General features: G+C 44.6%; 1 protein-coding gene across 3 annotated transcripts in view; it reads left to right on the top strand.

The window, feature by feature from the left end:
• Nucleotides 1–22810, top strand: part of LOC126940869 (putative ankyrin repeat domain-containing protein 26-like protein) — a 54415-nt gene extending 31605 nt beyond the window's left edge. The window contains exons 13-16 of one of the 3 annotated variants that reach the window (XR_007720948.1): nt 632–724; nt 3964–3992; nt 11861–11931; nt 12400–16734. The gene's annotated coding sequence lies outside the window, so the exon portion shown is untranslated. Of the gene's footprint in view, nt 1–631; nt 725–3963; nt 3993–11860 lie in introns of all 3 variants that reach the window. The other 2 variants (XR_007720947.1, XM_050767093.1) reach the window with 2 other exon arrangements.
• The last annotated feature ends 1799 nt before the right edge of the window (nt 22811–24609 follow it).

The following is a 24609-nucleotide window of genomic DNA, read 5'->3' as shown; positions in this document are numbered from 1 at the left end:
CATAATCTAAGGAAATGTTTACTACTACTTTGTCATTTTATTCAAGCACTTTTTCTGTCAGTAAATATTTTTTACCAAAAAGTATTTAGATTTTTCCAACTCCTTGTGTGCCTAAATGAAGCAGCTTCGATAATCTTCTGTTTATACTCAACATGGCAAATGCTGAAGTTTCCTGTCATGCTAAGTATCTTATTTTAACACTAAAAATTCTATAGTTAGAAACATTTTAAATGTTTAATGCTGTAACTATTATAGTAAGTGTATTATATTTTTTAAATGTCTTATTTTTGGTGGGGAATGCAAAGTAGAGTGAGGTATTTTGAAGTCAGGTTTTTTTTTTTTTTTAGCTGAAATAAGCACATAAGCTAATATTTGACTGTGAATGTGTTTCCTTTGGCCTTCCATGCTTGGTTTACAGAGTCAGTAGCCATATAAAGATAAAAGATAAGCTTGATTTGTGAGCATATATGAGGTTCTCTATTGAAATGTTTGAGTTTTCAATATATGCTTCTCTTATTTTTTAGCCTTTTAAAATAGGAAATTCAATTGTTTCAAGAAAGTTATTAGAAAATTTTTGTGGAACTTGTATTATCTTTTAATTGAAACTCCTTGTTGATATTAATTTGAACAGAGTATCTCTGAGAATCTTTCACAGAAGTATTTGGTGAATTATCTGGGGCTGCAGAACAGAAAGGAAAAATTACACTAAATGAACAGCTAAGAGGTAAAAACCGTATTTCACTTAAAAATCATTTACAGAATATTTGTTTTAAAACATCATCACTGATATATTCCAATAGCCGAAGAAAATCACCTATTAAATGCATAGTAAGAAAAAAGAGAGGCGAAATGTTAAGTCATATATCTTATTAGGTGTCAGCAACAAATTAAATTGAGAGTGCTAATAAAGGAGCTGAACTATTAGTTTCATTTCAAGAAGCTGTAAACACTAAGGAAAGTAAGGAAAGAAGAAAGAGAAAAGGAGTAAAAGAGAAAATGTTGAATGAGGAAGGCAGAGAGTACAGGGAGTAAGGGGAAAAGAATGAAGGGAAAAGAAGCAGATATATATTATAGAGGGTGGTAAAATGAAATAATTTTTCAGAGCAAGAAAGTGTGGGGTATTAAAAAGGCAGAAACAATACAAGGTGAGTTTTCGCTACCGAAACTTGTCAAGGAAGGGGCACAAAATTTTCATCTCTTGCTGTCTTCCTCACCATTTTGGCAGTATTAAGGATCCAGGTTCCCGATCATGCAGAGCTCTGCATCTACCATAGATGAACATAAGCATATATGGTCAGCCATACATGTCTATAATTTAATGTCATAAAATGTTACTTTTAGGCTGGGCGCGATGGCTCATGCCTGTAATCCCAGCACTTTGGGAGGCTGAAGCAGGCAGATCACCTGAGGTCAGGAGTTTGAGACCAGCCTGGCCAACATGGTGAAACACTGTCTCTTTTACTAAAAATACAAAAATTAGCTGGGCATGGTGGCAGGCACCTGTAATCCCAGATACTTGGAAGGCTGAGGCACGAGAATCATTTGAACCCAGGAGACAGAGGTTGCAGTGAGCCAAGATTGTGCCACTGTACTCCACCTTGGGTGACAGAGCAAGACAGTCTCAAAAAAAAAAAAAGTTTTTTCATAGGATACCATCATATAAGCCAAAAGAAGAAAATTGGAAAGAAGAGCATAGTGTTAGTTATGGAGAATTCAAGGAAGTTATAGCCACGTAAAGAGTCCATTAGCAATTGTATGACTTGTAACGTCTCAACTTAAGGAACATATTAGGGAAGGATGAGTTGATGGGTGCAGCACACCAACATGGCACAAGTATACATATGTAACAAACCTGCACGTTATGCACATGTACCCTAGAACTTAAAGTATAATAATAATAAATAAATTAAAAATAAATATATAAATAAAAGGTTAAGATAGAAGGAAAGGGAAAAAAAAAAAAAAAAAAAAAAGAATCCAAAAAGGTAAAAGGAATGTGGAAGCACATTCAGTGTAGACCAGAGCATCTCTCTCAAATTGTAATCAGTCAGCTGGGGACCTTGTTAAGAATGAACAATCTGGCCGGGCGCGGTGGCTCAAGCCTGTAATCCCAGCACTTTGGGAGGCCGAGACGGGCGGATCACGAGGTCAGGAGATCGAGACCATCCTGGCTAATATGGTGAAACCCCGTCTCTACTAAAAATACAAAAAACTAGCCGGGCGAGGTGGTGGGCGCCTGTAGTCCCAGCTACTCGGGAGGCTGAGGCAGGAGAATGGCGTAAACCCGGGAGGCGGAGCTTGCAGTGAGCTGAGATCCGGCCACCGCACTCCAGCCTGGGCGACAAAGCGAGACTCCGTCTCAAAAAAAAAAAAAAAAAAAAAGAATGCACAATCTGTTTCAGCAGGTCTGGGATTCTCCATCTCTTAAGTTTTCAGGTGATGCCAATGCTGCTGGTCCTTGGACCACACACTGAGTAGCAAGGGTATAGCTTCCCTTTAGAGAAATTTGGGAGAAGGGGCATTGACTAGCAGTTCAAGACATAACAGGATCAATGGAAAGCATTATTTTGCATTTATTTCTGAATGTATTTGTATTCAGAGGGGAAGAATCAAAGAGATAAAGAAATAGAAACCATAGATGTAAGATCCTACCAGTAAATTAAGAGGAAACTTGTCATGGGAATAGTCCATAAAAAGAATATAGAAGGGAAGAAATCATAACCACAGATCTAGGGATTACTTTTGAAAAGGAAGAGGAATTGTGAGGGTGGTAGAAAGGAGGAAAGAAATAAGGTAGCCTGGTAATTTTGAAGTAAATGAAGAGGGAACTTGAGAAAACTCACTTCCAATGGCTTCAGTGTATTCACACTTAAACAGATAATGAGATTTTTGCTACTGCATACATTACTGAAGGCAAGAGGGAGTGCTCAGATTGTAGTAAAACATAGTGACTCATCTCTTCCTCCATAACTTATCAGGAATGAACAATATATGTTGCATTGATGTTACTTAATCAAATGAGATTAATCTAAATACAGAAACATTGGCCGTTAGGTGATTTTTTGATAAGATAGCTGTTTCATAAACATTCTTTAAATACTAACATGATATACCAAACAAAGCTAATTTTAGAAACACAAATTATAGAGTTAATCCTTTGAACATTAAAATTATTATTTTCAAGGAATATTGCACTGAATTTGAAATTCAAAAGGTTATTAATATCTAATAATTTTGTAACAGTTTTTTTCTTTCTGGAGAAATATATCTCTGTTGTTTTTTTATATACCTTCTTACATTAGTTAATCAAGAAATTTAAAAATGGCTCAACTGGAGGATACAAGAAACATAGGCATACCAGTAGCACATATGGGTATGGAAATAAATGAACTTTTAAAATTAACTGTTATTCTATATGCATATCCAGGCTGACCAATTCAGAACACTTTCTTTGATGATGAATTATACATTCAACTGAACTGTCATTACAACTGTGTCCTTTCTAAATCACAGGGGAAATTAAAGAATACAATAAATACTTGTAGTATAATGATATAAATTATTCTAATGTGTTGCATGAAAGGCATGCTATTCCATTCCATTATCAACTTTGACATTTAATCTTCTCAGGATCATTATTTGCTCCTCTGGTTAAAGATAATTTTTCTTCTTATTAATTATCAGATTCCTGTTGACATATGTACACTTTTCTATTTTAGTTGCAGTCGTTGGAAACCTAATCTCCCTTTTGATATGTTATCTGCATGTTTTATGAAACCTAAATTTATATTTTTTCTCAGTATATTTCTGTCATGTTGCTGCCATAACAAAAAGCGCATCTCCAGACCAAAAGTCATCAAAGTTAACTCTGAGGATTTAGCCCAATACTAATTCTGCATGAGTATATGGCTAGTTTTTTCATATTTGCATATAATTTTATTATATGTCTCATTTGCTTTTTAGAGTCTCCTGAGAAATATCTTCATTTGAAGGTAATAACTTCTATATTTTCATCTTGAATTATTAACTAAATATTGTATGACATACACATCATACATTATTTTGTTTCAAAGCCCATTCAGCCTACCATTGAAATGAAACATTCTGCTTCTAATAAAGCAGTAGAAATGAAGGATGTAGGGACCTCCACATCAGGAAAATTTTTCAATATAAATTTAACTCTGGAAAGAAATGTGCGTGTGTGTGTGTGTGTGTGTGTGTGTGTGTGTTTTATTACAGAGCGTTTGAAAGATATACAAAATAGTGGAGTAGAACTGACACCCAGCCTTAACAACTATCATCATGTGCCATTTTTGTTTTATCTATACTTCAACCCATTGCCCCCCCCCAACTTTATTATTCCTTTTACTAATTTTTTGGTGAGGTAAGATGTGTATGCATTGAGACATACAATCTTAACTGTATCTTTTTGACAAATCAGTATACCCGTGTAATCTTTTCCCCTTTTAAGACTAGAATTCCTTCACTTAACAATCATTAATGTGCATGTGAATCAGCTGGAAATATTTAAAATCCAGATTTTGATAAAATAGATTTAGGTTTTGCCTCAGAATTTGTAGTAGCTAAACGTTCTCTTTTATCTAAAGTAAATAAAATTTGATGAATACAATTAAGGAAAGTTGACCTCAGGTCAAAGGACAAATCAAAACAGGTGCACAATATCTTGTCTGTGGGAGCCTTTAGTTAACAATGATACAAACCAGCTAACAGTTTTATGATGATTTTAATCCCAAGTTAGCAAAAGGGCAGGGTGCAGGAGCTAGGAGTCAGGGCAGGGGTGCTGCTGTGCTGAGGACAGTGGGGAGGGTCGGGGGCTCCGTTTTGGGGGCAGAAGTGCTGCTGTGTTTCCTTGTCCAGGACAGAGTCCTCCTCCCATGCCCTAGCACAGCCTGGGAGAAAAGGCCGGGAACAAAGACGGAGTGGAGCGCAGCCCAGGCCCTCACATCCTCCATCTTGTGGAAGTGGCTGCGTTTCCACTGCGGCAGCCCCCTTGTGCAGGTGCAAGGAGGCCACTTCTGGTGCTGGTGCTGTGTCCCTGACCCCGGGTGTGCCCTCTCTGTGGCCCCCACTTCCTTTCCTCTCTGCATTGGTTTCCCTGTGAGTGACATCAGAGAATCTTTAACAGTAGCTGTGGGCAGCCCAGGGGGACTCCTCCGGGAGCCTCAGCTCCTGCCGGGCTGCGCTAGGGCTGGGGACGCAGTGGGAAGACTGATGCAGGGACCTCAGGAGCTGTCACATGGCAGGGAGAAGCCTCAGTCAAGACCTTGTGTCATGATTTCTTCCACACACGTGTGGCAAGGTGCGAGGGTCTAAGCGATGGCTGCCAAACAGGGAGTGCGCCCCAGCAGTGGCTGCAGCGGACCACAGCAGTGGGGCCCTCTCTCCCTGCCTGTCTTCCCCTGGGCCTGCCAGGGCCATCTTCTGTGCTCGATGGGATGGGGGTCTTCGGCCCCCAGGAGCCTGCGGGTCAGTGTGACTAGTGGAAGTTGAGATCGGGGTTCCCTGGGGGCCGTGATGCAGGAACTGCACCCTTTGGTGCTGGGAGGCGTGAGAAGGTTCCAGGCCTTTCAGAGCCCATTTGGCTCCCCCTTCAGAAAGGCAGCCAGGCTTGGGGTTGAGGGAGGTGATGCTGTGCCCCCTGAGGGAGACTTCACTTCTCCCAGGGGACCTTAGAGGATGGGCCCTGCTCTGACCCAAGCTCGATGACACTTGGCAGCCCCTGGGTTCGTGCCTTCTCTCCCAGCCTTGGTCTCCCCTCCCAGAGCTCTAGGGTCAGGCCCAGGCCTGTGGATGTCTCTGAGCAGATGATCCCTGGGCCTCCACGGACCTCTGATCTCCTAGCTGTGTGATCCTGGGGGCCTCAGGGACCTTGCTCCCCTCTGAAAAAAATGGCAGCATCTGTATTAATGCAGTTTTTGTACCTCATCAGTGCACCATTTGATTTAGTAATTCTTAAAGCTTGTGATCAATCTGCAGTGATGGAAATTTGCACTGAACCATTTCGTATCTTAATGAGTATCTGCTTTGTTTTTTGTTGGTGGTGTTGTCTGAGATGGAGTTTTGCTCTTGTTGCAATGGTGCGATCTTGGCTCACTGCAACCTCTACATCCCAGGTTTAAGTGATGTCTCCTGCCTCAGCCTCCCAAGTTGCTGGGATTACAGGTGCCCGCCACCACACCTGGCTAATATTTTGTATTTTTAGTAGAGACGGTTTTGCCATGTTGGCCAGGCTCGTCTGGAACTCCTGACCTCAGGTGATCCACCTGCCTTGCCCTCCCAAAGTCCTGGGATTACAGATGTGAGCCCCTGCGCCTGGCCTCTACTTTGTTTTAAACATGATAACGCTCTCGTTTTTATTCTCTTAATTTTCAGTTGTTCCATGTTTTGTGGGGCTTGTCAGTTGACTTCCAAGTGCTAATTCTCATGACCAGATAATAAGAATGGGTGTAACTGGGTGTTGATTGATGAGCCAGAAGACATTTAATCCTGGAGTCTGAGGTTATCAGACCTCTCCATTTAGAAAATCATTCTTTATATATTTTCAAACAGCACATTGGTGAACATGTAATGCTGCTTTTTTCTTCATCTCTGGGTGAATTGCCAGTCTTTCATGAATACATTCAGAGAAATCTCTCAGTGAACTCAAAGAGTTTCAGAAATTAGTAAGTATGCAAGCTTGGTTGCATACAGAGAAAAACAGTAGATAATATAGATAGCCGGTAAGAGAAGATTTTAAACAATGACTGAGTTATATTCTTAGAGGTCGCTTAAAAATTGGATTTATACTAAGGCATTTTAAACTTTAGTCTGGAACAAATTTAAAATTCCTGAATATACAAATTTCTGATGACTCAGGAATAGTAAAAATGGATGGGAATGGTATTTCAAATCAAGGATGGAACCTCTTTTTTTTATTCTGAACGTGTTAGTTTTGACGCTCTTCACCCTGAAATTTTCACTCTCAAATGTATTTGGAAGGCAGATCTGTTTTTTTTTTTTTTTTTTTTTTCCTCATGTAACATTGCTTTCATACACAGAATAATACTGTGGATCTGGGATTCAGATTTTGAAATGAAGCATGGACTCTGAGTGGACCCCTTGTCCTTGTGAAAGTGCTCTGGTCTAGACATCGGCAGTTGGACCCCCGAGTATAGCACGTGTTCCTGTGTTCATTGGAGCATTGTGTGATGACCTATCACTGAGGTCATGTGATGATGTGTATTCTGACTTCTCTCCCAACTGCCACTGTGTTTGCACTGGCAGCTGGGAGACTCCTGGTAAAGATGGGAGGCAGCCTTTGCTGCTGCACTGAAGGCGCGTTTATCTCCATCTTTCATTGCAGTTTCTTCGGATGAGACGGGTACTTAAAATGTCATCCTGATTTTTTTTTTATCTCCCAAACTCCAGTTTTTCTACAGATTTATAAATTTGTTTTAGTTTTATGACTCAAATTGCATTTTTGATTATGCTATCAAGCTTTTTGCCTTAAACGTTTTTCTCTGTTTAGAAAGATGTACTGTTTCCCAGGTCAATTTTGTACATACCCTTTCATAGAATAGATCCAGAAAAAACACAACACCACTGCCTTCATCGTATCAGGAGATCTTGATACTAAATACGGAATGAGACAGTCCATGAAAGTCAGATTACAGGCCAAAGTCTCCTGAATAGAGATGTGGAAATCTGAAATCAAATACTGGAACAGTTTAAATCTAGAGATTTTTAGAAAATAAACTGAAATTTTCTAATGGGAAACATAGCCTAGTTAAGAGGTTTTGAGGGATTGTTTTGAATTAAAGACATTTTTAAAAGGTAAATACAATCGAGTAGATATAAAAAGTTACAAACTTTTAAAAAAATTAGAGGTTATAAAAGGTTTATGAAAATCTTACTTTGCAATCAAAATGGGTTAGATAGATTTGTTTATAAGGCCTTATTAAAATTAACTATAATATAAAAACACACTAATAGCAAATTAAAATTTTGGTTTAAAAAAATTAGCTCTTCTTAAGATATTAATTTGCTCTCAATGAAATTACAAGAGTAATAATTTTTCATTCTGAAATCTATTGTTTTAAAACTTCTCAGATTTATACCTCAGAAGTTCAACTTTTACTGTGTCGGTTTACACGTAATATATAGGGCCCACATCATTGCCTTGTTTCTTTTCCCCTGGAAAAGGTGCATCTTTATACTTGGCTTGGATGATAACGCTCCTTCAAATTTTCATCAGCTCCCTTATCTTCTCCCCCTTGGTTCTAATTCTGCTGCTGTAATACTAAAATGGTTATTTTTAAAGGTCTAAAATATTGTTTGTCTCAGATGTAACATGATTTTCTACTCTTGGCTTTTTGATACATCTCAATTGTTTCAGGTGACCAGGAAACCGCCCACGCTGTTACTTAGAGCCAGCTATCCCCCTGCTTCAGTTACTAGCTCTTCTGTTTACGTTACGCTATAATACAATATTCACTCGTGTCTGAACTCACACTGTGTCTCATTAAATTCCAGTAACCTTCTCATCAAGTGTGACTTCCAGGTTACTCAGTAGACTTCATTTAGACACTACCCACTCTCAGGCAGGCCTTAGTTGAGCCTGCTCAGATAGTTGCTCAGATGAGTAGTCAGTGAGACAGTGAGGGTCACAGGTTTAATTCACTGAGTCACTTAAGCCCCAGCCCTGATGGCCCCATTTTCAGTTAACTGCTCATGCAGGGTTGGTCAGTTGAAGGGAAGTCGATTCTTGGCACAGCCATCAGGTGGTAGTTGGCTTTGAATGTTCTGAGATCTGAGCCATCTCGGGGGCCCTTGGGGTAGTCATTGGTCATGGGCTGCTCACCGCCAGGCAGTGTGAAGCTGCTGGGGAGGATGTCCAGACATTTGAATTTGTTCATCAGAGAGGCTTTGTTTGCAGAAAAGTGCCATATTTTAGGTCAAGAATTAAAATCTAGAGACATAAGTTTTGTTTTAATGATTTGACCTCTTCTCTGGATTTAGCTACCTCCAGGCATCCACCTTCCTGAAGATCCCTTGGAGCAGGAGGATTGAGAAAGGGAGTGAAAAGAGCTCCTGGTTCAGGGTCCAGGCCATGATTTAGGTCTCGGGTGTTCAGGGACCTCTGCCCCAGAAAGCCATCTACATTCTTGTCCCAGATCCATCATTCCTGAGTGCTGTGACTCTGGTCAGGTCACTTCAAATCTCTCGTTTCACTTCCCTGAGCTGTCAACTATCAGTGGCAGCCCCTGCCCTGCCCATCCCACCAGGATGATGTGGGCATCACAGGAAATAACAAAAACTGTCCATGAGCTCTAAAGCATCAGGCCCATGTGAAGGAGAAAGAAAATTTCATCCTCCCCAAGCACTTTCTCTATGTTACCCACTACCAAGGGCCTGGCTTAATCTTTCAGACATAAAATGATTGAACACTTTATGGCACTCAGGAAGCACCCAGTTCCTTTAGGCTTTACCTCTGTTTAATTACTTTTACTCTTGTAACATAACACGGCCCATTATAAACATTTCCACACTCAGAAGAGGGAACTGAGAAACAGAAGGGTCTATAGAACTTCTCAGTTTCATGTAGCTTCCAATAAGGACTTGAGCCCAGACCTTTGTGCACCAGGCCCTGTGGTCTTGGTCACTCCCATCTGCTACGTTTCTACATTGTCTCATCTCAGTACAGGGATTTGCCTACACAGTCGGTCTGCACAGTTTTAAGTGCAACTCACAGTGCAAGTTCTTAAAATCGAACTCTTCCTGAGATCGTGTTGCCACATTTTCAAACAAATGGACATGACGTGAAACTTCTAAATGAACGTAAAAATTGAAGGGGAACAGAAAGTTTCCATATACCCTCCCTGCTCAGTATCTTTTCTTTTGATCACATCTTACATGAATGTGGTGCATTTGTTGCAGTGGCTGATCCAGTAGTGATATCTTATTAATGAAGTCTAGAGTTTGCATTAAGGCTCACCCTGTGGTGTTCAGCCAAAATTATTATGATTTTGACAAACTCATAATGTCATTAATCACCCAGACAGAAGAGTTTCACATCCAAAACATGACTGGTGCTCCACCTCTTAATCCCTTTCTTTTCTCAGGACCCCCGACTATTATAGATCATTTATTTTACTGTCTCTATAGATTTTCTTTCCCAGAATTCTATAGAATTGGAATCATATAGTATGCAGCCACTTAGGACTGATTTCTCTTAGCAATATACGTGCAAGATTTTTTATACCTTTTTGTAGTTTAATGGTCTACTAATTTTTATCAGTGAATCATATTCTGTAGAATCCACGTAACAGTATGGGTTTGTGCACTCACTGCCTACAGAGCATCTCAGCTGCTTCCAGTTCCAGCAGTTATGAATACAGTTGCCCTCATTCTTGTGCAGATTTTGCAATGGGCATAATTTTAAAATGCAACTGGGTAAATGTTTAGAATTTTAATCAGTTGTTTATGTAATAAGACTATGTCTTCCTTTGTAAGAATTAGGTAGAATTCAGTAAAATCACCTGGGCATTTTTAAAAAGTTCTTATTGATTCAGTTTCATATAATAGACATAAGCCTAGTCAGATTATCTGAGTCTCCATTGGGTAGTTATGATAGTTTCTGCCTTTGAAGGAATTTGTCGTTTTCATCTAAGCTGTCAAATTTGTGAGCATAGATTTATTCTAAGTATTCCTTTATTATCCTCTTAATTGTTTGGGATTAGCAGGAATGATTCCTCTTTTATTTATTTTATTTGTAAATTGTATCTTCTATCTTTTCTTTGCAGTTAGATGGCTGGAGGTTTATCAATTCTATTTATCTTTCCTATGAAGCAGCTTTTGGTTTTGTTCTGTTTCTTATTTCTATTATAATGATTTCTGCAAATATTGGTGGTTTTTTTAATTTTATTTTTGTGTCTGGTTTACATTACACTATACTTTTTTCTCTAGTTTCCTAAAATGGAAGGTAAGAAAACCGAAATAAGATTGTTTTTAGTTTCCTTTCTTTCTTTCTTTTTTTTTTTTTTTTTTTCATTGAGACAGAATCTCACTCTGTCACCTAGGCTGCAGTGTAGTAGCATGATCTCAGCTCACTGCAACCTCCGCCTCCTGGGTTCAAGCAGTTCTCCTGCCTCAACCTCCCAAAAAGCTGGGATTACAGGCGCCTGCCACCAGGGATTACAGGCACCTGCCGCCACACCTGGATAATTTTTGTATTTTTAGTAGAGATGGGATTTCACCATGTTGGTCAGGCTGGTCTCAAACTCTTGACCTCAAATGATCCACCCGCCCCCAGAGTGCTTGGATTACAGGCGTGAACCACTGTGCCCGGCCTGTTTTTACTTTTCTACATAGCATTGTGAATGAAACTAATGCCACTGAAGTTTGCATTTAATAATCAATATTACATATATTGTGTATTTTTTTTTTACCACAATAATGATTTAAAATCCAGTAATATAGATGATACGTGCAGAAGGAGCATATGTAGATTCAAGAAAGTTAAACATTGTAACTTTTTTTAAAAGGAGAATATTTACCAGGCGTCTTTTTGTGAGGAGACCCTGTCCTGGAGTGATGTGTGCATTTGTATGCTGCCTGTGTGAACACTGCCTCCTTCACAGTGATGAGGGTGGCTTAGCCTGAGACCCAAGCCCCTGTTTCCCATGGCTATCCTGATGGTCTCCTTTGCTTTCCTTCACCACCAAGGAGGGTAGCCCAGCAGCAGTTCAGCCCATATTCTTACCCCACCTCCTTCGCACATGTCAGCCCTGTGTCCTCCACACAAGGCTGCCAGAGGTCTGTCAGCAGTTCCCATGGCTGACAGTGACTTTGTGTTTCCTAGATTTCCAGGACAACCTGGTGGGGGAGTGGACCAGCAAGACTTCCTTAGAACAGGTTCCGACTGATCACTCGGTAAAGTCTTCTTTCTTTGTCTTGAGATGGGAATTTTATTTCTTTTGGCTTCTTTCTCTTTGATTTGAATTAAGATACGCACATCTTACCACGGACATTATAGATGAGTTACAGAATATCTTGGTGGGCAAATGTATGTGAGAGTCCATTACCAACTTGGAGCTTGTTCCAGATGGCTCTCATAGATGACAGCTTCAGTGACAATCTGCATGGCAGAGAGCACTTTCCTCAGGAGAAACTCATTCTTCTTGAAAATAGTGGTGACTTTGCACCCAAAATCATTTGGAAAATCTTAGCAAAACAGGTTTTCTTGTGCCTTTCCACAAGTGCCTTCTAGGCTTTCTTGGGAGCCATTGCCACAAGCAACATGTTCCAACCGGTTTTCTAAGGTCACCAAGTAAACAAAAGGCCCATGCGCGCAGGACACAGCATGGTCTGATGCTCACAGTGTTTCCTTTCTCTCTGCAGATGGACTCAGCAATTCAGGCAGGAGGTGCGTACTCTGAGATCATCCCTTTGCTAAGGAAAAATCTTAGTGTTGAGAAAGCTGATACTTTCCTCCCTGCTTTTGCTTGACAGCCCTCCTAGTTTGAGCTTCCTGCTGGAAATGAGGTTTGGGAAGTTTGGTGAAAAAAAAAAAAAATGAAGAATTTAATCAACAACTGTGGCCATCCACTCTAGTTCCCAGAGGCAGTGATGTCATTTAAATAGGCATAGGGGTGCATCAGGGTGGGGAGGTATGGAAGAGAGAGTCCATGTGGAGTGACTGTGACTGTCTTTGGGAGTCTGCATCCTTTTCTCTAGAAAGCATGTTCCCCTATGCAAAGCATGACCCAAAGATTGGTGTTCTAGAAACAAAATTCCATCCCCATTGTACACTTGACATCAGTCAACCCTTTCATCCTTCACCATAGCTGTACCTGAAGGTTAGTTGAATATCCCTAGTTCTCAGATTGGAGACAGTGGAGAGATGAATTTCCCAAGCTCTCAGTTTCCTGAATGGAAAAGGCAAATATGAACTCAGGAATGGGTAAAAGGTTGGCGTGATGAACTACTACTCTGCATTCATCAGACAGCCCTGGTGAAACTTGTCACCATACCAGGGAGTTCCAGCAACTGTGTGTGCATGTGGAATATGACAGCCTAGAGAGATCCCAGACACTGCCCATTGTTATAAGTTGTTGTCAGTGATGGTGTAAGGCAGGGTAGCAATACAGTGGACCTTGGGGTGGTCATTAATGTGAAACACTCATAGGGGAGTCACAGGCTTTTGGCTGCAATGGTGGGGTCATTTCTCAGCTCCTGTTCAAAAGCAGAGAATAATCAGGGACATGTCTTACTGTATTTAAAGATATGATTGGACCCAATGCAGAGGCTCATGCCTGTAATCCCAGCACTTTGGGAGGTTGAGGCAGGAAGATCACTTGCGCCCAGGAGTTTAATACCAGCCTAAGCAGCATGGTAAAACCACGTCTCTGCAAAAAATACAAAAATTAGCCATGCGTGGTGACGTGATCCTGTAGTCCCAGTTCCTCAGGAGGCTGAGGTGGGAGGATTGCTTTGGCCTGGCAGTTTGAGGCTGCAGTGAGCCATGATTTTGCCACTGCACTCCATCTGAGTAACAGAGTGAGACCCTGTCACAAAAAACCAAACCAAAACAAAAATCATGACTACGAGCCTTAGAACTCCAGCTTAGTAACACACACACCCAAGAGACAGCACCCGATATGTGATCTCAAAAACAAGTTGGCTGTTAGCCTGGTGCCCATCTTCCCTGCTCATATCTCTAACAGCTGAGTTAGAGAGGGTCAGCGCCCCCACACGCTCCCCCATGACAGGATGTGTTGAAGCCAGTGTGAATGGCAGCAGCACTGGGCTCCACAGACACGGCAGCACCCGTCACACACTGTGTGGCAGTGAGCTTTTTCCTTAGCAGCTTGATTTAATTCTTGGAAGCAAATTACTTACTTGCCAAGCAACATGGACTTAGAGGAAGCATCCTACAAAACGAACTTGTGTCTTCAGCATGAGCTGGTTTGTCCTGTTGTTCTTTTGGGTTCCTTTGACCTGAGCACTGTTTGCCATCTGGTTTTCCAATGTCACCAAGTTAGGAAAAGACCTGCACACAGAGGACGTGGCATGGTCTGGTGCTCATAGCAATAGGTTTTCTGTTATCACAGGCAGCCCCGGGAGTGCAGGACAATGGTTGTATGGGGCAATCCCTCCTGTGTGGATGAATCATGCAGATGATGAGGAATATGGCACCATCTCACTGGCTTTCCTGTACGCAGGCAGCTGGAGTTGAGCTCCCTGTTGTGAATGAGGACCTAGGTTGTGATGGGACAAATGGTTGTTCCAGATAAGAATCAATGGGCACATTCTGCAGTCCCTGAGAGCAGCTGCATTCTTTGTATGTGGGGTGGGGTTGTGTGCACTGGACTGGTGTGTGTGTGTGTGTGTGTGTGTGTGTGCATGCATGTAGTGTGGTGCTGACTGTGCCTGGGGGTGTGTGTGTGTCTCCCCCTTATTAGTGTCCACATTATGAATTAAAAATGCCATCACTCTTGCAGCCTGATGAGAGGCATAGGTAATTATTAGTGAAAATGTAAGCTTATGATGTGTGTAGTTTATTGCATGCAGAGGACACTGCGGTTAATCCAAAGGAAATCCTGTCAACACCCAGGCACATGTTAATTGGGTAGTAATAGAACAAAACTCTCTCAGGATCCCTACTGATTGATTTTTTTTCATTGGGAATCCCCTTCTAAACCTCATTGTTCAATAAACCTCACCTGGTAACAGACCGTCCTATTTCCTCCTGGCATTGAAGTGGTCATGACACCTCACTGTTGCCACTTCCATTCTTCACAAGCCTTTTCTACAGCAGAGGTTCCATGATGTCCTTGTTGAACCCACTGTTGATAAAGGTTCTTGTTCGACTCTGAAAGCCTGTGCAAAAACTATGTCAAAGTGGTTGGTTTCAATCCGTATGTATATAAAACGAGGCAAATTGTGGTTTGAGTTTCTTGTGGAGTATGCACTTGGTGGAAGCGTATTGTATGTAATTTGAATTGGATTGCTCTGTAGGTGATGATATTTTTCCCTCTTCTCAATATGGTGAGGCTGCATGATTTTAAAATGTCCCTTGTTTGCCCCAGAACCTGTCTCCTCATAACTGAATTCCCCTAGTTGTCTTTAATTTCTAGGTCACAGTTTGTCTGTGGTTCTGAGGGGGTCCTCTGCTGTGTGCGATTAAAGGTACAAATCAGTGTTACCAACATTGAGGTTCTAAGAATTTATGGCCGGCTGCCCAGTGGGCTCTGAGGAGGGGGGTGGTGTAGGGAGAGGGAGAGGGGATTCTAAGAATTTATGGCCGGCTGCCCAGTGGTCTCAGAGAGAGAGAGAGAGAGAGAACAGAGGGAGGCACAGCCTTGGCCTGGGCCTGAAAAGGAGCATGATTTCAAGGGGCAGAAGGCAGGCATGAGGGCACCCAAGTCATGGGGGGAAGCCAAGTTTGCAAGGGCTGGAGAGTCACTTCAATGTCATGTCCTGGGTCCAGCCAGATTGTTCAGGCCCCATCTGAGGGAAAGGGAACAGAGCTTGGACTTTGTGGCTGGTCTGAGCACTGCCTGGCAGTCTTCCTGGGCACTGAGGGAGAGGAACTTGTTTTTCCTCCATGTCTTCTTCTTTCTGTCGTTGATGGCAATGACACCATTTAAGTCTCTTGTATAATCCACAAGACATCAGGTTGAGAGTTTCTCTGAGATCATCTTGAAATCATCATTCCTAAAGTCTGTGTTTTCTCACTCCTGGCTGGAAGAATCTTGGCCATGGCTGGTCACCATGAGCACAGGGGCTGTGTCCTCCTCATTCCTTCTCATCTCAGGCACATCAGCCCTGGGCAGCTTATCTGAGCCGCAGTGACGTTATAATGCGTACAGCCCCGTGCTGAGATCTAGCAAAGCGTGAAGTTTCCCTGCTCACCTGTGCAGTCTGTTGAGCCCCCGCTGATCCAGAGGCCTGCGTGGGTTCTCATCTAGGACGGGCTCCTGAAGACGGTGAGGTTTCCCCTTGCTGCTGCTGCTCTGCTCCTGTCTGGATAGTGTTGCAGGGGACGCTCTTTCTCTGTCACAAGGCAGCCCCTGCTGGGGAGCCCTCTGGACCGGGCTGCTGTCCTCCGTGTGTTAGCATCCCCAGGCCTCACAGGGGCCTGCTGCTTGTGCATGTGCCCGGGAAGTACCCATCCGTGGATGACCAGATCAGAGCAGCAAGCTGCTCTGCCAGGAAGCACCAGGGCAGGGGAGTGAAGTCTTTCTCATCTTCGTCTTTAAACCTGTGTATTTCAGTGTGGGTCTCAGGAGCATTTATGCCTATTTACATTTAAACTAATTTTGATAAATAATATTAAAAATTCAAAACTTCCTCTGGAGAGCCATGCTTCGAGTTACCCAGTAGCCCAATGCTTCAACTGCAGCGAGCATTGCCGTCCTCCCAGAACGGGCCAGCTGCCATGAGCCTGGCCTGGGTTCCGCTCACTGCACTCACCTAACGCAACACGTGTGCATCTGTGTTGGAAACTCGGGGTTCTCCGTTCACTGCACTCACCTAACGCAACACGTGTGCATCTGTGTTGGAAACTCGGGGTTCTCCGTTCACTGCAGTCACCTAACTCAACACGTGTGCATCTGTGTTGGAAACTCGGGGTTCTCCGTTCACTGCAGTCACCTAACTCAACACGTGTGCATCTGTGTTGGAAACTCGGGGTTCTCCGTTCACTGCAGTCACCTAACTCAACACGTGTGCATCTGTGTTGGAAACTCAGGGATCTCCGTTCACTGCACTCACCTAACGCAACACGTGTGCATCTGTGTTGGAAACTCGGGGTTCTCCGTTCACTGCACTCACCTAACGCAACACGTGTGCATCTATGTTGGAAACTCGGGGTTCTCCGCTCACTGCACTCACCTAACGCAACACGTGTGCATCTATATTGGAAACTCGGGGTTCTCCGTTCACTGCACTCACCTAACGCAACACGTGTGCATCTATGTTGGAAACTCGGGGTTCTCCGCTCACTGCACTCACCTAACTCAACACGTGTGCATCTATGTTGGAAACTCGGGGTTCTCAGAGTGGAGCTGAGAGCCATAATGGGCCAGTGAAGGTGAATGGGTGAAAGGGGATTTTTTCAGGTTTCTTTCAGGCCCAGGGAAAGTCTGAGATCACAGAGGATAGAGCAGGGCATCTGCTGTCATCCAGTGTGGTGTGCATGGAGCAGGAGTGCTGGATGTCACTCTGAAGTCACCTTTCTCTGATGTTTGTGTGTCTGTAGCTCTGAGGACAGCTTTTCTGAAACCAATTATAACAACTCTTCAAATAGCAGAGACACTCCAGGTGGGGCCCGTGGCACAGGGTTTTTGGGGGCAGTTGGGTTACACCTGTGGCTTTGGAGCCTCAGCTGGGAGCTGTGAAGTCAGTAAATATAAAAGGAAATAGGTGTAGAGGTGTGGTTTGTTCTTTGTGCATCTTAATGAGAAAGCAGTAGGAGTTTTGTTTCCATGGGCATCACGTGTACTCTGCTGGTCCCCACGATTCTCTCCCTGGTGTGCACAGATGACGTTTTCCAGAAGGCCAGATCTCTCCTGCCTGTGCCACAGCAAGCACCAAAGTCCTGGGTTTTGGAGGGTGGGAGCGGGTAGCATCCTTTGTGAATGGAGAATAAGAGGTGAGTATGCAGGTATGGCATTGAGTGCTGTGCGGGGAGTGGAGTGGGACACAGCCCCTCACAGACGCTATGTGACCCTGGAGACAAAGTTCTTAATGCATGTGCCGGGAGGTGGGAGGGGTCCACCCTCTCCCTCTGCACTCTCGGGACCTATAGCAGCGCCTTCCTGTCCAGCCCTCACCATCTGCTCCTGGTCACAGGGCACTCCCTTCGTCTCCTGAGGTAGAGAATCCTCCTCTGGTATTACTAAGTGTCCCCCGTCCTAGAGACCCGAGGGGGGATCCCGTGCTCAAGCACGGTTCTGGCCTCACTTCTCGCCCAATCCCAAATCCTTGGGCTAGGAATGGATCCTCAGTTGGCTTTCATTTGAGAATTCAGTGTCCAGCTGTCACCAAGGCCCTCCGTGGCCAGCAGGAATCCGGGTGTGTGTGTGGAGAGACTTCTGTGTCGCTGCAGGCGGTGGCTCTTACCCTCCTTACAACCTGGTTCTTGGAGCGGCTGGGCCCAGGCTGGAGCCGCTGGGCAGCTGGCACGGGGGTCCCTTGTCATCACACTCTCCTCTCTGCTCTGACAGGTTTGTCTTGCTGAACACACTGCAGTCAGGCCCAGCTTGTTCCCTGTTTCAGGCCTGCCAGGTGCCCTCCTGCCCAGTCCTTCCACAGCTCAGGCAAGCCCCAGCAGGGCCCCTTCATTCCTGTGCTGACAACTGTGGCCTCACCTGCGGATTAAGGCAGTGGGACAAGGGGCTTTTCCTAGAGTCCCATTACAGCGCTTCTAAGCTTTCAGAAGCTTGTGGGATTCTTGTGAGGGTTGAGTATTTTCCAAGTCCCTAAGGTCATCCTAGGCATACAACAGTCACTTAGCCTGTGACATCGGTTGTCATCGCCTCCCACAGACCCCAACTCAGCCCCAGGCCTGTGGCAGGTGCTGCCAACCTACGGTGCAATCCGTGGACTTACAGAGGGCCTGGCAGTGCAGCCCTGCCCTTCCCTCCTATGTTCTTATGTCAGAGAGCAGTGGAATTGGTGATCAACAGGGAGGAAGGACATGGCACTCGTCAGAAGAGCAGAAACATGTCCTAAAGGAGGAGGAGGAGGGAGGGAATCGCATGTCGTGCACAGCGTCCTGTGGAGGGTAGCCACCTCGTGGAGGAACCGGATGACATGGCTTTCCCTGTCTGGACACAGTTATGAAATGTGAGGGCTGGGAAAGTGTGGGAAGTCAGAGGCCCCTCCCTAGCTGCAGGGAGGAAGTGATCCAGGTTGTGGAGAAGGCCCTGGAGATGAGCACACCAGAGGCTGTGGGGTTCCATAGCCCCAGGACAACAGGATCCAAGTGCCTTCTCCACTCTAACTCTCCCCTTTCCTTCCCATGGCTGACCCATCACCGCTGCCGCTCTGGACACCCTGAAGCTTCTGGAGCAGATGTGGAGGAGTCCCACCATGCAGACGACCATCGGCATGTAACTGATCTGCTTCCTTCTCTCTCTCACCCTCTGACTAATGAGCTCCTCCTCTAGCTCTGGCCCCCTCTCTCTTTCCGTCTTATCATCAGCCCCCTGAAGCACCTGGTCTCATCGTGGCAGTCGATGTCCCGGGTCTTCAGTGTCTGTAAAGTCCCTCTGCAGCCCTCCTGCCTGCTCTCCCAGCATTGCCCTGATTCCTGGCCCCCAGGCTGTAGCATTGAATCCTGTTGAGCAACACTGCAGGATCCAGGCAGGGAGCTGGGCTGAGATCAAAAGAGCTTGTCCCTATCCTGCTGGAGAGGTTCCCAGTGACATCCGGGTCTGCTCTGGGCAAACCGCTCCTCCCCCCCCAAAAAAAAAAAAAAAAAAAAAAGGCTTTTGCTGCCCTGGGGTCTGTGGACCTGTGCAGTTGTTTTCTTCCTTCCAGATGCCAACAAGTCCTCTCCCAGCACCTGCGGAAAAAGCAATAGAGACAAAGCCTGAACGGCAGAAGAAATGTGAGTGTGCAGGTGCAGCATGACCTGGGGAAGGCAGACAAGAGCCCGTGTTCCCATGGCTGCCCTCACTCTCTTGTCCCGTCAGGAAACCCAGCGAGTTCAGTGAGGATGAGGATGCTGAAGAGCCTGATCTGACCTATTGTGACTTTTGTTTGTGTGTGTGTGTGTGTGTGTGTGTGTGTGTGTTTGTTTGTTTTGTTGTTTGTTTTTTTGAGACGGAGTCTCACTCTGTCGCTCAGGCTGGAATGCAGTGGCACCATCTCGGCTCACTGCAAGCTCCACCTCGCATGTTCACGCCATTCTTCCACTTCTGCCTCCCGAGTAGCTGGGACTACAAGCGCCCATCACCACACCCAGCTAATTTTTTGTATTTTTAGTAGAGATGGGGTTTCACCAGATTAGCCAGGATGGTCTCGATCTCCTGACCTCGTGATCCACCTGCCTCGGCCTCCCAAAGTCCTGTGATCACAGGCGTGAGCCACTGCGCCCGGCTGTGGACTTTCTTTTAAATGCTAGAAATCCCTTCAGGCAAGTAAAGGATGCCTTGGAGGAGAACATCCTCCAAGGAACAGACACCCTCTTCATAGCAGCCCCTGAGTCTACAGGCAAGTGAAGATGCCCTGGGCCTGCTGGGCCTAGCCCTCCACAGGCTGCTTTAATGAGGGAAAGATTGAGGTGCTGGTCAGGCTGCCATGTGCAGGATTCCAAGGGCCATGCCCTGTGTTCTTGTCTGCAGTGCCACTTGAGCTCATTTGAGGGGACCCAGCCCTGCCCTCCCAGCCCCCAGAAGCAACAGGGAGCATCACTAGTTCATCATGAGGAGACACATGAATCCCCATTTCATGCTTCCTGGGAAAGTGTGAGAGGGAGGGAGGCGTCCCCAGGCTTCTTGCCACACAACCTGTGCAGCCCAGCATGGCACCCCTGCGGGCACTCAGTAGGTCCTGGCATCAAGTAGGGGAAAGGCCAGAATCCAGGATCCGCTGGCATGTGCCCAGTCCCAGGGACCCCTCAGCCTCCTTGGAGACCTGGGGGCCCGAGGTGGCCTCATGGCCCCATTTCTCAAGATGAAGTTGGAGGCTTCTGTGTGTAGAGAGCACGGGCTCGGGCATCGATAGTTTTGTGTCTGTGTCAGATGCCAACAAAACAAATCCCTGAAGACAAGTCAGGGCCAGGCTAACGGGAGGAGTTGAGGGGTAGGATTCAGAGAGCCGCTGTTTTAAATGTATTTTCCAATATGAAATTAACACATATATGAATGTGTGTTTATGTGTATTATATATATATACACACACACACATCCTGTTTTTTACTCTTTAAAACATAAGTGTTTTCTGTAATCCTTTTATGCTGGAATGTTTTAAGTGAGAAATGTGTGTTTTACCAAAATATAATGATTTTTAAAATTAAAATGCATAGACAGGGTTGGTGGGGATGTTGGAAAGGTCAAGTCTCATTAGACAATAATAATGACGTGCTCCAGGAAGCTGCACACATTTAACGTGCAGCTCCTCTGTCTGCATGGCATGGAGGGACCAGGTGGAGGGGCAGGTCCCCATCTCGCCATGTGTCGACAGACTAGCTGCTCCTCCCAGGGCCCGGGGCCATGGGACTCTGCCTGTTGATCCTTGAGCTTCCCAGTCCCTCTACATCTGTTTCAGTATCCAGGATCCAGCCCCCTGAAGGTGCCCTTGTGCGTACCTGGGTTCAGTGCCTCCTGTAGAACATTTATAGACACTCTGTGCCAGTCAACCCGCTCAGCAGAGAGGAGCACACAGGCCCCAGTGCCCTGTGGATGGACTCTGGGGATGCCAGGGGCCCAAGGCCACCTTGCAGGGCTTGAGGAGCCCTCTGAGACCTGCACACCCACTCAAGGGAGCCCCTCCTCCCTCCTCGTCTGTGTCACCCTCCCCTCCCCGCCCCGCCCCAAGGACTCTAGAACTCGTGTCTGTGTTGCAGATTTTTTGAACATCTAGAAGGGCTGGGACACAAGACCTAACCCTGGCCCAGCGACCATCTGGATTGCGAGAGTTTTGGGGATTGTGCTACTCTCTCCAGACTTCCTCATTCCTTTAATTTTTAAAAAAGTATTCTTTCTTTAACCTGTTTATTTTTATTTATTTTTATTTATTTATTTTTATTTTGTTAGTTGGAGTCTCAATCTGTCGCCAGGCTGGAGTGCAGTGGCACAATCTCAGCTCACTGCAATTTCTGCGTCCTGGGTTCAAGCAATTCTCCTGCCTCAGCCTCCTGAGTAGCTGGGACTACAGATGCACGCCACCACACCCAGCTAATTTTTGTATTTTTAGTAGACGGGGTTTCACCATGTTCACCAGGATGGTCTCAATCTCTTGACCTCATGATCCACCCACCTCAGCCTTGCAAAGTGCTGGAATTACAGGCATGAGCCACCGCACCAGGCCTAACCTTTTTCTTGAGACGGAATCTCACTCTGTCACCAGGCTGGAGTGCAGTGGCACGATCTTGGCTCACTGCAACATCCACTTCCTGGGTTCAAGCAATTTTCCTGCCTCAGCCTCCTGGGTAGCTGGGACTACAGGTGTGCACCACCATGCCCAGCTAATTTTTGTATTTTTAAGTAGAGATGGGGTTTCACCATGTTGGCCAGGATGGTCTCTATCTCCTGACCTCATGATCCACCTGCCTCAACCTCCCAAAGTGCTGGGATTACAGGCATGAGCCACCGCACCCGGCCTAAAATTATATTTGAACCATCATATAAAGTAAGTCATAATTGTTCATCTAATAGCAAATCTCATTTAATCTAAGAAAATAACAGTAACATATTGTTGGATTATATGTATCTTCTAGAAAATGCCTACACCACTATATTCTGAATGAGCTAAAATAATAAAAACACATAATTCTATATAATATCCAAAAAGTCTTGTTTTTGATTGTTTAACATTGCTTCATTATATTGTTCTTTAAATATACCCTGGAATGGCTGGGCGCGGTGGCTCACCCCTGTAATCCCAGCACTTTGGAAGGCCAAGGCAGGTGGATCACAAGGTCAAGAGTTCGAGACCATCCTGCCTAATATGGTGAAACCCCATTTCTACTAAAAATACAAAAAAATTAGCCGGGCATGGTGGCGGGCACCTGTAGTTCCAGCTACTTGGGAGGCTGAGGCAGGAGAATGGCATGAACCCGGGAGGCAGAGCTTGCAGTGAGCCGAGATTGCACTGCTGTACTCCAGCCTGGGCAACAGAGCAAGACTCCATCTCAAAAAAAAAAAAAAAAAGAAAGAAAAGAAAAAAATAAGCGGGGCACAGTGGCTCAAGCCTGTAATCCCAGCACTTTGGGAGGCCGAGATGGGCGGATCATGAGGTCAGGAGATCGAGACCATCCTGGCTAACACGGTGAAACCCCGTCTCTACTAAAAAATACAAAAAACTAGCCGGGCGAGGTGGCGGGCACCTGTAGTCCCAGCTTCTCGGGAGGCTGAGGCAGGAGAATGACGTAAACCCGGGAGGCGGAGCTTGCAGTGAGCTGAGATCTGGCAACTGCCCTCCAGTCTGGGCGACAGAGCGAGACTCTGTCTCAAAAAAAAAAAAGAAAAGAAAAAAATATACCCTGGAATAAGTACAATATATTTCACTTTTATTTTTAAAGAGGAGGTTATACACTTTCTTGCTATAAAATTCAGTAACTTCCCAATTTCCAAGTTATGGTATTTTTATGAGTAATTTTTGATATTTAATCAGAAATGACATTTGAGAGTTTCTTAATTTTATGAGCATGGAAGTGACAGAAATCATGTATATTAATCTGATAAGTTCTTAGAGACATTCCTTCAGTGTTACTTATAAATCTAAAAAGTGCTTATTTAAAAATCTGAGGCTGGGTGCAAGAATAGCTAAAATCTCTTATACAATTATTGATATTTTGTTAGACTATGGTATGTTTGAAATAATACTATAAATACAGTATTTCATTGTATACATTAAAATTTAACTGTATTGGTCTTTTTTCTGCTATAGAACTTAACTGCAAAAAAAATTGTTTTTTTTAAAGTTCTGGAAATACTTTAATTGGGCCCTTAATGTTAAACATCCATTTAAGTGAACAGATTTCGTGGTACTGGACAGAATACAGATTTTTAAAAATTATTTTTTTAATTTAACTTTTAAGTTCAGGGGTACATGTGCCGGTTTGTGATATAGGTAAATTCTGTCATGGGGGGTTTGTTGTACAGATTATTTCATAAGCCAGGTATTAAGCCTAGTACTCATTCATTATTTTTCCTGATCCTCTTACTCCTCTCACCCTCCACCCTCTGATAGTCCCCAGTGTGTCTTGTTTCCCTCTATTAAGGGAGGAGACCGCCCCTCATATTGTCTTATGTACAATTTCTGCCTCCAAAGAAAGAAGTAAAAACTAAAAGGCAGAAATGAAATCCACAGGCAGACAGCAGGGCACTGCACCCTGGGCCTGGTAGTTAAAGATCGACCCCTGACCTAACCGGCTATGTTATCTATACATTCCAGACATTGTATGGAAAAGCACCGTGAAAATCCCTGTCCTGTTCTGTTCTGATCTGATTACCAGTGCATGCAGCCCCCAGTCACGTACCCCCTGCTTGCTCAATCGATCACGACCCTCTCATGCAGACCCCCTTAGAGTTGTGAGCCCTTAAAAGCGACAGGAATTGCTCACTCAGGGAGCTCAGCTCTTGAGACAGGAGTCTTGCCGATGCTCCCAGCCGAATAAACCCCTTCCTTCTTTAACTTGGTGTCTGAGCAGTTTTGTCTGCGTCTAGTCCTGCTACATTTCTTGGTTCCCTGACCAGGAAGCAAGGTGAGTGGTGGATGGTCGAGGCAGCTCCTTAGGCGGCTTAAGCCTGCCCTGTGGAACATCCCTGCAGGGGACTCCAACCAGCCTGAGCCACGCGGATCCTGAGAGCATGCCTGCGTAGGCATTTGCCCCGGTAGGACGCCTTGCCAGAGCAGTGTGTGGCAGGCCCCCGT

Source organism: Macaca thibetana, chromosome 17, assembly GCF_024542745.1.
Source record: "Macaca thibetana thibetana isolate TM-01 chromosome 17, ASM2454274v1, whole genome shotgun sequence".
NCBI classification, from domain to species: domain Eukaryota; kingdom Metazoa; phylum Chordata; class Mammalia; order Primates; family Cercopithecidae; genus Macaca; species Macaca thibetana.
This window is presented reverse-complemented; position numbering and strand designations above follow the sequence as displayed.